Below are 13,307 nucleotides of genomic sequence, written 5' to 3' on the forward strand. Positions count from 1 at the left end.
TTCTGGAAAATATTCGGCTGAGGCTGGCACAGCCACTCGTCATATTTGCTGGAAAACTGAGCCAAGGGATCAGCGCGATATTATACATAAACCTCTTAAGTCACTATGCTATAATAAGTGTGTGAAGTGAATGGAAGTTTATGAATGAAATGAGAATCATACAACTGCATTGCTGTTGCCTCTATGTGGATCTCTCAGAAATCAGAGAATATCAACTAAAATACTACATCATATACGTTATACTATTTGTGTATATTTTTATGTCAGTGATTTAAACCTTGTATGATATGATACACAGATTAATGGAATAAGCACAGGGCAAACACCAATCAGAATCAGAATCAGAAAGAGCTTTATTGCCAAGTATGCTTGCGCATACAAGGAATTTGTTTTAGTGACATAAGCTTCCAGTACACAGAGACGCCAACACACAGACAACAACAAAAAAAAAAATTGTAGGCAAATAAATAAGTGTATAAACAATTGTGCTATAAATGATAATGGAATAGGATTGAATAAGATGCAGAGATGTACTAGGATGGAGGGGTAACAAATAAATATAAGGATATTGCACTTTTTTTTTTTTTTTTTTTTTTGCATAAGAATGAGTGGGGAACATTTAACTGTTCATGAGGTAGATTGCCTGGGGGAAGAAACTGTTTTTGTGCCTTACTGTTCTGGTATTTGCGTTTTGAGGTGCCGGCCAGATGGCAAAAGTTAAAAAATGGGGTGACTTGGATGTGAGGGATCCAGAGTGATTTTATGAGCCCTTTTCCTCACTCTGGATGTATACAGTTCTTGAAGGGTGGGAAGGGGAGCACCGATAATCCTTTCAGCAGTCCGAACAGTTCTCTGTAGTCTTCTGATGTCTGATTTTGTTGCTGAGCTAAACCAGACAGTTATAGAAGTACACAGTACAGACTCAATGACGGCTAAATAGAACTGTTTCAGCAGCTCCTGTGGCAGGTTAAACTTCCTCAGCTGGCGAAGGAAGTACAACCTTTGTTGGGCCTTTTTCACAATGGAGTCAGTGACTTCAGGTCCTGAGAGATGGTGGTTCCCAGGAATCTGAATGACTCCACTGCAGTTACAGTGCTGTTCATGATGGTGAGTGGGGAAAGTGCAGGGGGGTTTCTCCTAAAGTCCACGATGATCTCCACTGTTTTGTGCGTGTTCAGCTCCAGGTTGTTAAGACTGCACCAGACAGCCAGCTGCTCAACCTCTTGTCTGTAAGCAGACTCATCACCGTCCTGGATTAGGCCGATGACTGTAGTGTCATCTGCAAACTTCAGGAGCTTGACAGAGGGGTCTTTAGAGGTGCAGTCATTGGTGTACAGGGAGAAGAGCAGAGGGGAGAGAACACATCCCTGAGGGGCGCCAGTATTGGTGGTGCAGCTGTTTGACATGAATTTCCCCAGTCTCACTAACTGTTGCCTATCTGTCAGAAAGCTGGTGATCCACTGACAGATAGAGCTAGGAACAGAGAGCTGTGTCAGTTTGGTCTGGAGGGTTGTTGGGATGATGGTTTTGAAAGCGGAACTAAAGTCCAAAAACAGGATCATCACATAAGTCCCTGTTTTGTCCAGATGTTGCAGGATGAAGTGCAATCCCATGTTGATTGCATTATCCACTGACCTGTTTGCTCGGTAAGCAAACTGCAGGGGGTCCAGTAAGGGTCCAGTGATATCCTTCAGATAAGCCAGAACCAGTTTTTCAAACGACTTCATGACGACAGACGTTAGAGCCACAGGCCTGTAGTCGTTAAGTCCTGTTTTCTTGGGTTTCTTTGGAAAGAATCAAACAGCCGCTTTGCCATCTCTCAAAAACCACACCAGCTCTCTGTCAAGAGTAGGCTAATAATCAACTTTGATATACAGTATATGCATTTTCTACTAAGCCTACACATTTGTTTAATCTTTTGCTGGTTTGCGTTTTATATTTTTAATTGTAATTTAATCTAGTGATGGCAAAGCTGAAATTTCGCCTTCAGAAATAATTCTAGTATGCTGATTTGGTGCTTAAAAACATTTCTTAAAATTATCAGTGTTGAAAACAGTTTGCTGCTTCATACTGTATTTTTGGGGAATTTTGGAGATTTTTATCAAATGCATTCTCGGCATTGCCACCAGGTGTGCGGATTTGAGTTTAAACTATCTTGTATCTTGAAAAGCAACCGTTATAAAAGAATCTTGCTGAACAAGCTGTTTTTAGAATGAATTCTACAGTGAAAGTAGATGCACATATAACCCAAATTGACTCAAATCAAATTAGCGATCTTTCTGATGTTGTGAGGGCATGAAAGTAATGAGACGAGTCTTAATTCTGTTCATTAGGCTCAAATATACTTGATAACTGTTTCCATTTCATTTCCTAAGACAGTATTCCTATGCCAGAGAAGTGACTTTGCCTGTCAAGTCCTGCGGGATTGGTGTCTTCCACTCAGACCCATTTGTTAAGCTCTGTTTACATCACACATAGCAAGTGGATGTACTAAAACTGGAACCAGCGACACACATGCATGAGCCTGAGGGTCTTTTCTCCTGAGGCTCTTTTCTCCCGAGGGTCATCTGCCACACTTCAGTGTGCACTATATTTTGCATACTTGAGTGTCCGTAATATATCTGAAGGATTTTTAAAGGCCTTTCTTCAGTATGGTCACAGGCTCAGAAAACACTTAGATTAATATCACTCCAGGTTTGTGTATTTGTGTGTGTGTGTGTGTGTGTGTGTTCATTGATTAATGATGCAATGAAGGGGTGTGTTTACAAATGCCAAGTGCAGTGGAAAGGCACAAAAAGCACCCCCCCCCCCCCCCACCACCGTTATTACTGTAATATACTTCTGGACATTTTACCAGCAAAGGTTTTTTTCTTTTTTGTAATTCTCATTATTCTCAGTGGAATTTCTCATTAGATTCTCATTAATGTAACAAACTGCTTGATTCTCACGAAAATAATATCATAAAAAATTAATGGTCCTAAAAATAGGTTTTTATGTTTCTTTAAGCAAAATATTATTTCAAGCATTTCCTTTCCTGATTTTTGGGCTGAAATATGGCCAGGAAAAAAGATTCACTGATTGTTATTCATCGTTATCATAGTTTGCCCAAAAATGAAAACCCTAATGTCCTTCCAAAACTGTAGGACTTTTGGAACATGACAGAATATATTTTCTTAATTGATAATGTGTGTATACTTATAATACATTAAAATAAATAAATAAATAAATAAATACATATTGGTTAGTGGTTAAAGTGTGCCCTTGTCCTTATCAGGATATTCACTTGTACAAAGCAAATGTTCAAGGTTTACTTCACCCAAAAATGATCATTCTCTTGTTATTTACTCAATCTAATGTCTTTTAAAATCTTAACTGTAAAATGTAATTGAATTTTAAAAATGACAAAACAACACCACAGACATGGGTTTGAAATGACATGACAATGACATTTGTTTATTTTTAGGTGAACCACTGCTTTGCCCCTCTATCAGTTTTGTTCACCCCTTTTCTGTCTATCATGATGTTCACACACTGAGATCTGTGTGTTTTTGTGAGATCATTACTGGCAAACATGCTTGATGGGGATGGTTTCATCAAAAAGGCTGAGTTTCCCCTGCACGAAGAGATGGAAAATGTGAGACAGAGAGAGAATGGGAAAGATCAAATGATGCTGGCATACTGTCAGTGACATCATGCTGAGGAGTTGAGACATCTGGATCCCAGGCAGCATCACCGTGATGATCAGCATGTTGTGGGAGCGAGCGATACATGCTCGCTAGCAGTAATTAGCAGTGCAGATCTCTCATCATTTTTAAGGCTTTTGTGTTTGTGTATGCTGGCTGTAGTCAGACTTTTTTCTGTTAGCATAATGTCTAGTCTACACTGCAGATTATTATGGCCAAGAAAAAAAAAATAGGCATGAAGATATTGATTGATAAACATGTAAAAAAAAAAACAACCAGAGTTGGTTTTCTTTGGGCAGTGGAAATTAAATCTGAAATAATGAGACCACAATAATTTGCTATTTTCACACTGCAAAAATTTTCTTACTTAGTATTATTTTTACTTTTTTTATTTTATTTTTTTCAATGAAAATATCTAAACATTTTTAAATCAAGAATTAATGAATTAACAAACTTTAAAGGAGCACTGATTAAAAGTGTTAACAAAAAATTAGTCAATGGGGTTTGAAAAATAAACTTAATTTAAACAAGCTTGTTTCTTACAACAAATATTGTTGTTATGCAGAAACTTAATTTTGACTTATTTTTGATTTAAAAAAAAATTCAGAAAACAAGATTTTGTTTAAATGTGTCTTGGTTTAAGTATGTTTTAATATTTCTAAGTAATGGTGATATCACTCCAGGTTTGTGTGTTTGTGTATGTGTGTGTGTGTGTGTGTGCGTGTGTGTGTGTGTGTGTGTTCATTGATTAATGATGCAATGAAGGGGTGTGTTTAGAAAAGCCAAGTGCAGTGGAAAGGCACAGTGTAAAGGAGGGAACTTAAACATGATGTCAGGGTGCGTGATGCCCATGTGTTATTCAGGCTTGTCTTGGATTTAACTATTCCTTTAAGATCTGCTGTATTGTGACATTATTTTCATGATAATTAACACCCCCCCCCCCCCCCCCCATTATTCTCATTGCTGTAATACTTCTGGACATTTTACCAGCAATTTTTTTTGTTTTGTTTTTTTTGTTTTTTTGTTTGTTTGTTTTTTTTGTAACTCCCATTATTCTCAGTGGAATTTCTCATTAGATTCTCATTAATGTAACAAACTGCTTGATTCTCATGAAAATAATATCATAACAAATTAATGGTCCTAAAAATAGGTTTTTATGTTTCTTTAAGCAAAATATTATTTTAAGCATTTCCTTTCCTGATTTTTGGGGTGAAATATGGCAAGGAAAAAAGATTCACTCATTGTTATACAACACCAAGTGTGCATTTAAAAACAAGATTTTGTTTAAATGTGTCTTGGTTTAAGTATGTTTAAATATTTCTAAGTAAAAAATTATGAAATGTTAAGTACAAACTTTTTTCAGTATAATACTGTACATTGAATGTTGTTGAGAGCATAACATTGTGTTTGAAGACAGATTTGAACAGATGTTTCATTGCTGTGTCACAGCCCTTTTTAAAGACCCACCATATAGTCATGTCTCAGAGGGCCATTTCTTTGTTTTCATTAAATGATGTGTAAAGAAAAAAACCTGTGTTAGTCTTCAGGTCAAGGTGAGGTCAGGATTCTCATTAATGAGAGTCATTGTGTCAAGCGTAGTGTTGCTGTAATATATTAGATCCGTTCCAAATCCTAGGGAGCTGCCTATTGCCAGACAACATGTTTAGGCATTGTGCTTGCTCCCAGCTCTTTGCACTTTCCATTTTCAAATATCCACTTTCATGGATATTAAAGGTTCCTCTTCAGGAACTCGAGCTGCGTCAAAAGCGTTATGGGGAACGCGGCCAGCGTGCGCGACTCTGAATATCGTGTGAAATCAGACCAATGGAAGAGCGTGACGTCACCGGCGGAGTGACGTAAGCGACCAGGAAGCTATAAAAGCACGTGCCACGCAGCTGGCGTCAGCTTCGCGTCTCTCAGCAAGCGCTCTGTGTGTGAATGTCAAACTGTTTGTCTGTGAGTCTTATTTACTGTTGTCTGTCCAGTTTAAGAGCTCCTAGACAATGCCCAAAAGCAAGGCGAAAGTGAAACATTCTGGCGATTCCAAATCGCGTTATAGGCTGTGTGTTCCTCCCTGCCCAAGATATATAACGGGTGGGGATACACACAGCCTTTGCGTGGTTTGCCTGGGTTCGAAGCACGCTGAGTCGGCTCTCGAGGGGGCCGACTGCCCGCACTGTGAGCGTATGTCGGTGCGGCTGCTTCGTTCCCGGAGGGCCCTCTTCGAGGCGGGGGCCTTCGCCAGCATTCCCCGCGGTGCTGGTCCCGCTTCTGCTGAGGCAGAACGGCGGCTGCACTCGTGGGGTTCGCAAGTGGATCTGGTGGAGGGAATGGAGACGGGCCAGTCCCTATCTCCTTCCACTTCTGCCAGATCCGGCACCCAATCCCTAGAGTCGGAAGCACGCTCAGCGGTTCCTTCCACTCAGGGAGAGGGGTCGACGCTCCGCCTCTCTTCCTCCGAGGAGGTTGATGTGGAGTCGCTCGACAGGGATTCGACCACCCCACTCGCCGCATTATGAGGAGCTCTTGGAGGTGGTTAGTCGCGCGGTGGCCAAGTTAAACACCGATTGGCCCGCCGAGAAAGCAGCTGAACCGCAGAGAAGCAAGCTTGATGAACGCTTCCTGCGCGCGAGTCAGCCACCTCCCAGCCATGGCCTGCCATTCTTTCCCGACCTGCACGAAGAGATCTCCAGGTCGTGGAAACACCCATTCTCGGCCCGCCTCTACATCCCCTCGTCAGACTACTATGGGAACGTAGTGGGGATGGGAGAGCGCGGTTATAGAGCGATGCCCCGGGTGGAACAGACGCTCGCGAGCTATCTGTCCCCCGGTGCGGCGTCGTCTCTAAAGGCCCCGGCGTTGCCCTCAAAGCCACTAAGAGCAACATCGGCTTTGGTGGGCAAAGGGTATGCGGCAGCAGGTCAGGCTGGTGCGTGTCTGCACACTATGGCGGTGTTACAGGCGTACCAAGCCGATCTGCTCAAGGAGCTAGACGAGGGAGAGGAGATCAAGTCCCATGACATCTCAGAGCTAAGAAGGACCGCTGATCTCTCCCTCCGCGCCACCAAGGAGACCGCTCGAGCGATTGGGCGGTCCATGGCAGCTATGGTGGCCGCGGAGAGGCACTTATGGTTGACCCTGTCCGATATGAAAGAGCGGGACAGGGTCTGCCTCATGGACGCCCCGATCCAGCCGACTGGCCTGTTCGGCGACGCAGTCAATTCTGTCAACGACAGGTTTCAGGAGGCCCGCAAGCAAGCGGCGGCGTTCCATAAGTTCCTCCCTCGTCGCTCCCTTGGGGCATCTGGGCGGGAGATGCCCCAGCCGCTCCCTAGCTCCTCGTACCGCGAGGCCCAGAAACACATTCGCTCTCGGCCGAGGACTTCCCAGCCCAAACAAGATCTTAGGGCGGTCATTGAAGCTAAGAAGTCCTCGGCCAAGAAACCCTGACGCCAACAACCCAGGGTTTCAGAGGGCAGCCTCTGCTGGGGTAGAGCGGTACACACCGCAGTACACGGTGCCCGTCTCCCCTCAGCGCCCTCTGGGGGCCGGTCTGCCAACCCTGCCAGTGTTCCAGGGCGCAGCAGGTCCCAGCGAGCATCGCTCTCAGTATCTTCCGCCTGTGCGCGTAGCGGGGCTGAGACGCTCGCCGCCCCTGCGGGGGCCTCTTACACCAGAGATCAGTCTCGAGAGACTGAATCCCTTAGTAGATTATTTAGCAGCGTGGAAACTACTGCCAAATGTATCTCGATGGGTCCTGCACACAGCAGAAAAAGGCTACCGCATTCAGTTCGGCTCCGTGCCGCCAGTATTCAACGGGGTCGTTCAGACAGTAGTCGGCCTCAGGCAGGGTCTGGTTATGGAACAGGAAGTGAAAACCCTATTAGAGAAGGAGGCCATCGAGGTGGTCCCTCCTCAAGACAGGGAGTCCGGATTTTACAGCTGGTATTTCATAGTTCCCAAGAAGAATGGGGGGCTGCGTCTGATTATAGACTTGAGGGTCTTAAATCGTTCAGTTATGAGACTAAAATTCAGAATGCTCACAATCAAGCAAGTTGTAGCGCAGATCAGGTCCGAGGACTGGTTTGTCACAATAGATCTCAAAGACGCATATTTTCACATATCCATCCTTCCTCATCACAGGAAGTTTCTGAGGTTCGCTTTCGGGGGCGAAGCTTACCAATATCGAGTACTTCCCTTCGGCCTTGCACTCTCACCCCGCACGTTCACAAAATGTGTAGACGCGGCTCTGGTCCCCCTGCGCATGCAGGGCATCCGCATTCTCAACTATATCGACGATTGGTTGATCTTAGCTCAGTCAGAGCAGGCTGCAGTTCGGCATCGAGATGTCGTCCTCGCACATATGGGGGAGCTGGGTTTGAGACTGAACGCCAAGAAGAGTGTGCTTTCTCCGGTTCAGAGAACCACCTATCTAGGCGTAGTATGGGATTCGACCACGATGCAGGCACGATTGTCCCCTGCTCGTATCGAGTCGATCCGCATCTCAGTTGAGAGAGTCAAAGAAGGCCAGTCACTCACTGTCAAACAATTTCAGAGATTGTTGGGTCTGATGGCAGCTGCGTCCAACGTGATACCTCTTGGCCTGCTGTACATGAGGCCCCTGCAGTGGTGGCTCAAGACCAAGGGATTTTCCCCGAGGGGCATTCTACTTCGCACTATCAAGGTCACGCGGCGTTGCCTACGTGCCTTAGATGTATGGAAGAAACCTTGGTTCTTGAAACAGGGCCCGGTACTGGGAGCTCTTTGTCGCCGTGTAACGCTAGCGACAGATGCATCCCTCACTGGTTGGGGTGCAGTCATGAGTGGCCACCCTGCCCGTGGTCTGTGGAGCGATTGCCATCGAACATGGCATATCAATTGTCTAGAAATGCTAGCAGTTTTTCGTGCACTGAAGCACTTCCTCCAAGACCTAAGGGGTCACCATGTGTTGGTGCGCACCGACAACACATCGGTGGTCTCCTATATCAACCACCAGGGAGGTCTGCGTTCGCGCCCTTTGTACAAGCTGGCGCACCAGATCCTGGTGTGGTCCCAGAGCAAACTCCTCTCACTAAGAGCAGTATATATTCCTGGGAAACAAAATGTGGGAGCAGACATACTGTCGAGGCAGGGGCCGAGGCCCGGGGAATGGAAACTTCACCCACAAGTAGTGAAGCAGATATGGAGAATATTTGGCAGGGCTCAAGTAGACCTATTTGCATCTCAAGAGACGTCTCAATGCCCCCTTTGGTTATCTCTAGTTCATCCAGCTCCTCTGGGACTGGACGCTATGGTACAGACCTGGCCGAGGCTTCGTCTGTAAGCATTTCCCCCTATTGCTCTGCTCCCGGGAGTTCTGGCGAGAGTGCGCCGGGACGGGGTCTGTCTGTTGTTAGTAGCCCCGTTCTGGCCGGGCCGAGTATGGTTCTCAGATCTAGTCTTGCTCCTCGACGGCTCTCCGTGGGAGATACCGATCAGGACAGACCTTCTCTCGCAGGCGCAGGGTACGATAATTCACCCTCGCCCGGAGTTGTGGAAGCTGTGGGTGTGGCCCCTGAGGGGGCACAACTTTTAGCAGCCGGTCTCTCAACCGAGGTTGTTGAGACCCTTCTCCAATCCAGAGCTCCCTCAACGAGGAAACTGTACACCCTGAGGTGGAAACTCTTCACCTCATGGTGCAGAGACTGCCAGCTAGACCCAGCAAACTGCCCGATTGGTACAGTTCTGGAGTTTCTACAGGCTAGGCTCTCTGCAGGGTTGACCCACTCCACGTTGATGGTTTACGTGGCGGCTATTGCCCCTAGTTACACGTTTCCTCCGCGGTGCGCTGAGGCTGAAACCTCCAGTACGGTCCCGTATTCCCCCGTGGGACCTGGTTGTGGTGTTAGAGGCAATGTGCAGACCCCCATTTGAACCTATTCAAGATATCTCAGACAGACATCTCACACTTAAAACCTCCTTTTTGTTGGCTATCACCTCTCTGCGGAGAGTAGGAGACCTTCAGGCCCTCTCTGTGGCCCCTACTTATCTTGAATTTGCACCAGGCATGACTAAAGCGTTCATATACCCTTGAGCGGGATATGTTCCTAAGGTTCCCTCTGTTACACCACAACCTGTCGTACTGCAGGCCTTCTGTCCTCCTCCCTTTCGGGAGCCCGACCAGGCGAAGCTAAATTGTATGTGTCCAGTTAGAGCGCTGGACGCATACGTCCACAGAGCTGCCCTGTGGAGAAAGACCGATCAATTGCTCGTATGCTACGGTCCCCCCAAGAGGGGTTTTCCTGCTTCTAAGCAGACTATCAGTCGTTGGATAGTTGAGGCTATCAACGCTTCCTATGAGTCCTCTGGTCGTCCCCCGCTGTCGGGAGCCAAGGCTCACTCTACTCGGGGTATGACGGCCTCCAAGGCCTTCTTAGCAGGTGTATCCATGCTGGACATCTGCAACGCTGCAGGATGGTCCACGCCCTCCACGTTTGTCAAATTCTATGGCCTAGACATGCCAGTCACTCCAGGCGCTTCAGTCCTCCTGACCTAAGCTGTGCTCTTCGGATACACACTAGGCAGGGGTTTGGTAGTCTGGCGGCGTTGGTACTCGTTCCCCAAAGCGCTTTTGACGCAGCTCGAGTTCCTGAAGAGGAACGTCTCTAGGTTACGTATGTAACCCTAGTTCCTCGAGGGAACGAGACGCTGCGTCTCGGAGCCATACCCCCGGCACTCCTGCCGGCGCTTGCTGGTACTCGAAGCTGACGCCAGCTGCGTGGCACGTGCTTTTATAGCTTCCTGGTCGCTTACGTCACTCCACCGGTGACGTCACGCTCTTCCATTGGTCTGATTTCACACGATATTCAGAGTCGCGTACGCTGGGCGCGTTCCCCAAAGCGCTTTTGACGCAGCGTCTCGTTCCCTCGAGGAACTAGGGTTACATACGTAACCTAGAGACGTTCTTCATGGAACCATCATTGCCAATATAGGAACTGTTTTTTTAAGTAAGTGTCAATGGACTTTGTAGAGCATTTTATTTCAGCCACTCATGGGCTTTGACTTTGATTATGATGCTGTCTTATAAAGCATGTGCTTATGTAAATAGTAGACAGCAGAGCAGCTCACTTGGGTTTGGACCAGAGCCAGTGTGTGTTCTGGAACCATGGCATCGGCACGGTCCTGTGACCTCCTGTGACTGATCGTCAACTTCATGCTTTAATTACTGTAACATCTTCATGGTGCACAGACTGCAGCTCAGACACACACTCACACACGCTAGCTCTGTTACAAAACCTGGTGAGTTCCATCGCTGTATAGTGCCTATATAGTGCCTACAGGCAAAACCCTCACTAAAATGGAACCTCATAAGAGACTGATTTGGAACTATCTGCATAGGCTAAACCTATTTGAACCCACAATTGATTCCAGTAGATACTGATATTAGCGTGTTGCTAAGCTAATAAAACACACTAATATGCATAATATATAGCACAAATAGTGTGTTTTTTGTTTTGTTTTTTGTTTTACCTTTTTTCATACGTACTGAAGTAAATATATTTAACATTTCTCTCAGTTAAACCACCATTTCGGATTTTGGTTTTTATTTATTTTTTTCAATGACCTTGTCGCAATGCATTCTGGGACTGCAAATCTCCTTGCAGGAGTATTATTTTACTATAATGTATATATTATAATAGTTTTTATAAAATAATTTTATTTAGCTATTATCATTAATTAAGTTTCAGTTCATTTTATTTTAATTTATTTAGTTTAATTAGTCATTTGTATTACTATTTTTTACATTTCTTATTTTGGATTCATTTATTTTATTTCAGTCTAGTTTTAGTTCAATTTTAGTTTTTATTTATTTAAATTAAGTCATTTTAGTTCTTGAACTTATTTCAGTTAATTTCATGTACAACTTTTTAAAATTATTTTATCTTTAATTTTTATATTTTGTCAATTTCATTTGTTTATTCTATTGAGGTTTTTTTTATTTTGTTTGTTTTATTTCAGTTTAAATTTTTATTTATCTCCAGTAAGTAATTTTAGTGCTTCAGTTTAAACCTATTTTAGTTGCCAAGGCAACATTTGTGATTTTCATTTTTCATCTAATATATACTTATTTCAGCTTTAGTGTTTCTTTTTTTTTCTTCACTTTTTGTTTTGATTTTAGAAAAAAAATTGTGTCATTTTATCTGTTTATGTCATTTTTTTAATAATAATAATAATAATAATAATAATTATTATTATTATTATTATTTGATATTACTATTTAGGATTCATTTATTTTTATTTCAGTTTTTGTTTGTTTTTTCTCAAATAGTAATTTTAGTGCTTCAACATATCTTAGTTGCTGCCTAGGCAATTTTTCCAACTTTTCTTTAGTGTGGGGTTTAAATCTTATATTTATAATACTTTTAATGAGTTCTCACTTTTTTCTTTTTTTTTTTTACAATGCTATTTATGTTTAATTTATTTTTGTATACAATGTGGTATACAAGAAGCCAGCAAGGTTGATGCCTATAATTTGGACCAGTCTTCATATCAAGAGTGGTCTGTATGATACTTTAAAATCCTTTTAAAATCCTGTAAATTTAAAGTAGGCAGCACTCCAGGTTTTCAAAGAGCTATTTCTTTCTCCGCAATACAGTCTCTTAAAAGAGACACATTCTCACACACATACAGGCCTGAACTCTCACTTTCTTTTTTGTGTCTCTCTGTTCGCTCATTTACATTTCATCATGCTGTTTCTCCAGTGGACTGCTGTTAATTAAATTAAATCAGATGTGGCTCAGCCTCATCTGTGCTTACCCCCCCCAACCCCCCCCCGCCACAGCTCGATGCTGAGCTAACTGGTGCTTGTGAATGGAGGAACTCCAAGTGGATACATTGTGCACTTGAACTAGAAAAGATAAAAGTGGGTTTTACAGGATTAGAGCTTGCTAAAATCCATCTGTGCTTCCGCTGCAGAAAGGACGAGGAGATCCCCCCTTTTGCCAAATGGCACCAGTGTGGCATCCTCCACAAGATTCAAAGGCACCAGATAGATTTTCTCTCTTCTGTTGCCATGGGCAACCAATGTCTTCCTCCATCTTTCAGGTTATGCCGTCCATCTCTCTCGCTCTCTCTGTCTTGTGGGCCGCTTGCCGGTAGAGATTCTCCATTTCCAGGCGGCTTGCCACATTTCTGTGTCTTTTTATGTGGTTGGGATAATGCTGTGTGATAATGAGGTTAAAAACCTCATGATGATGTCAAGGAGATTTTCTCTCTTTATGCCATTTTGCTCAGTAACAAACTGTAGAGTCACTGCATACTGACCTGATCTCTTCATCCAGGGTTTCATGAGATCAGGTGTAATTGTGGGATCGCTCAAAGAGCTCCCAGCTTATAATTACATTTATCTTTTCCCCCCCTGCTTTGTGACATCAGCTCTTTCAGAATATCCCCAGTTGCAATATGCGTTTCATAATCCTGCTCTTTGATGTTCTGTTTACAGAGTGCCACTTCTTCACCTGCTCCCATTTTGCACACTCTTTTCTTAAGGTTTCCCATCAGGATCAAAAATTTGAATTTTGTCAGCACTTTCTGATGGTGAGTGAATTGCAGAAATTCATCAGCCATACATATTTATTACTGTCC

Source organism: Carassius gibelio, chromosome A14 (genome assembly GCF_023724105.1).
Source record: "Carassius gibelio isolate Cgi1373 ecotype wild population from Czech Republic chromosome A14, carGib1.2-hapl.c, whole genome shotgun sequence".
NCBI lineage: Eukaryota > Metazoa > Chordata > Actinopteri > Cypriniformes > Cyprinidae > Carassius > Carassius gibelio.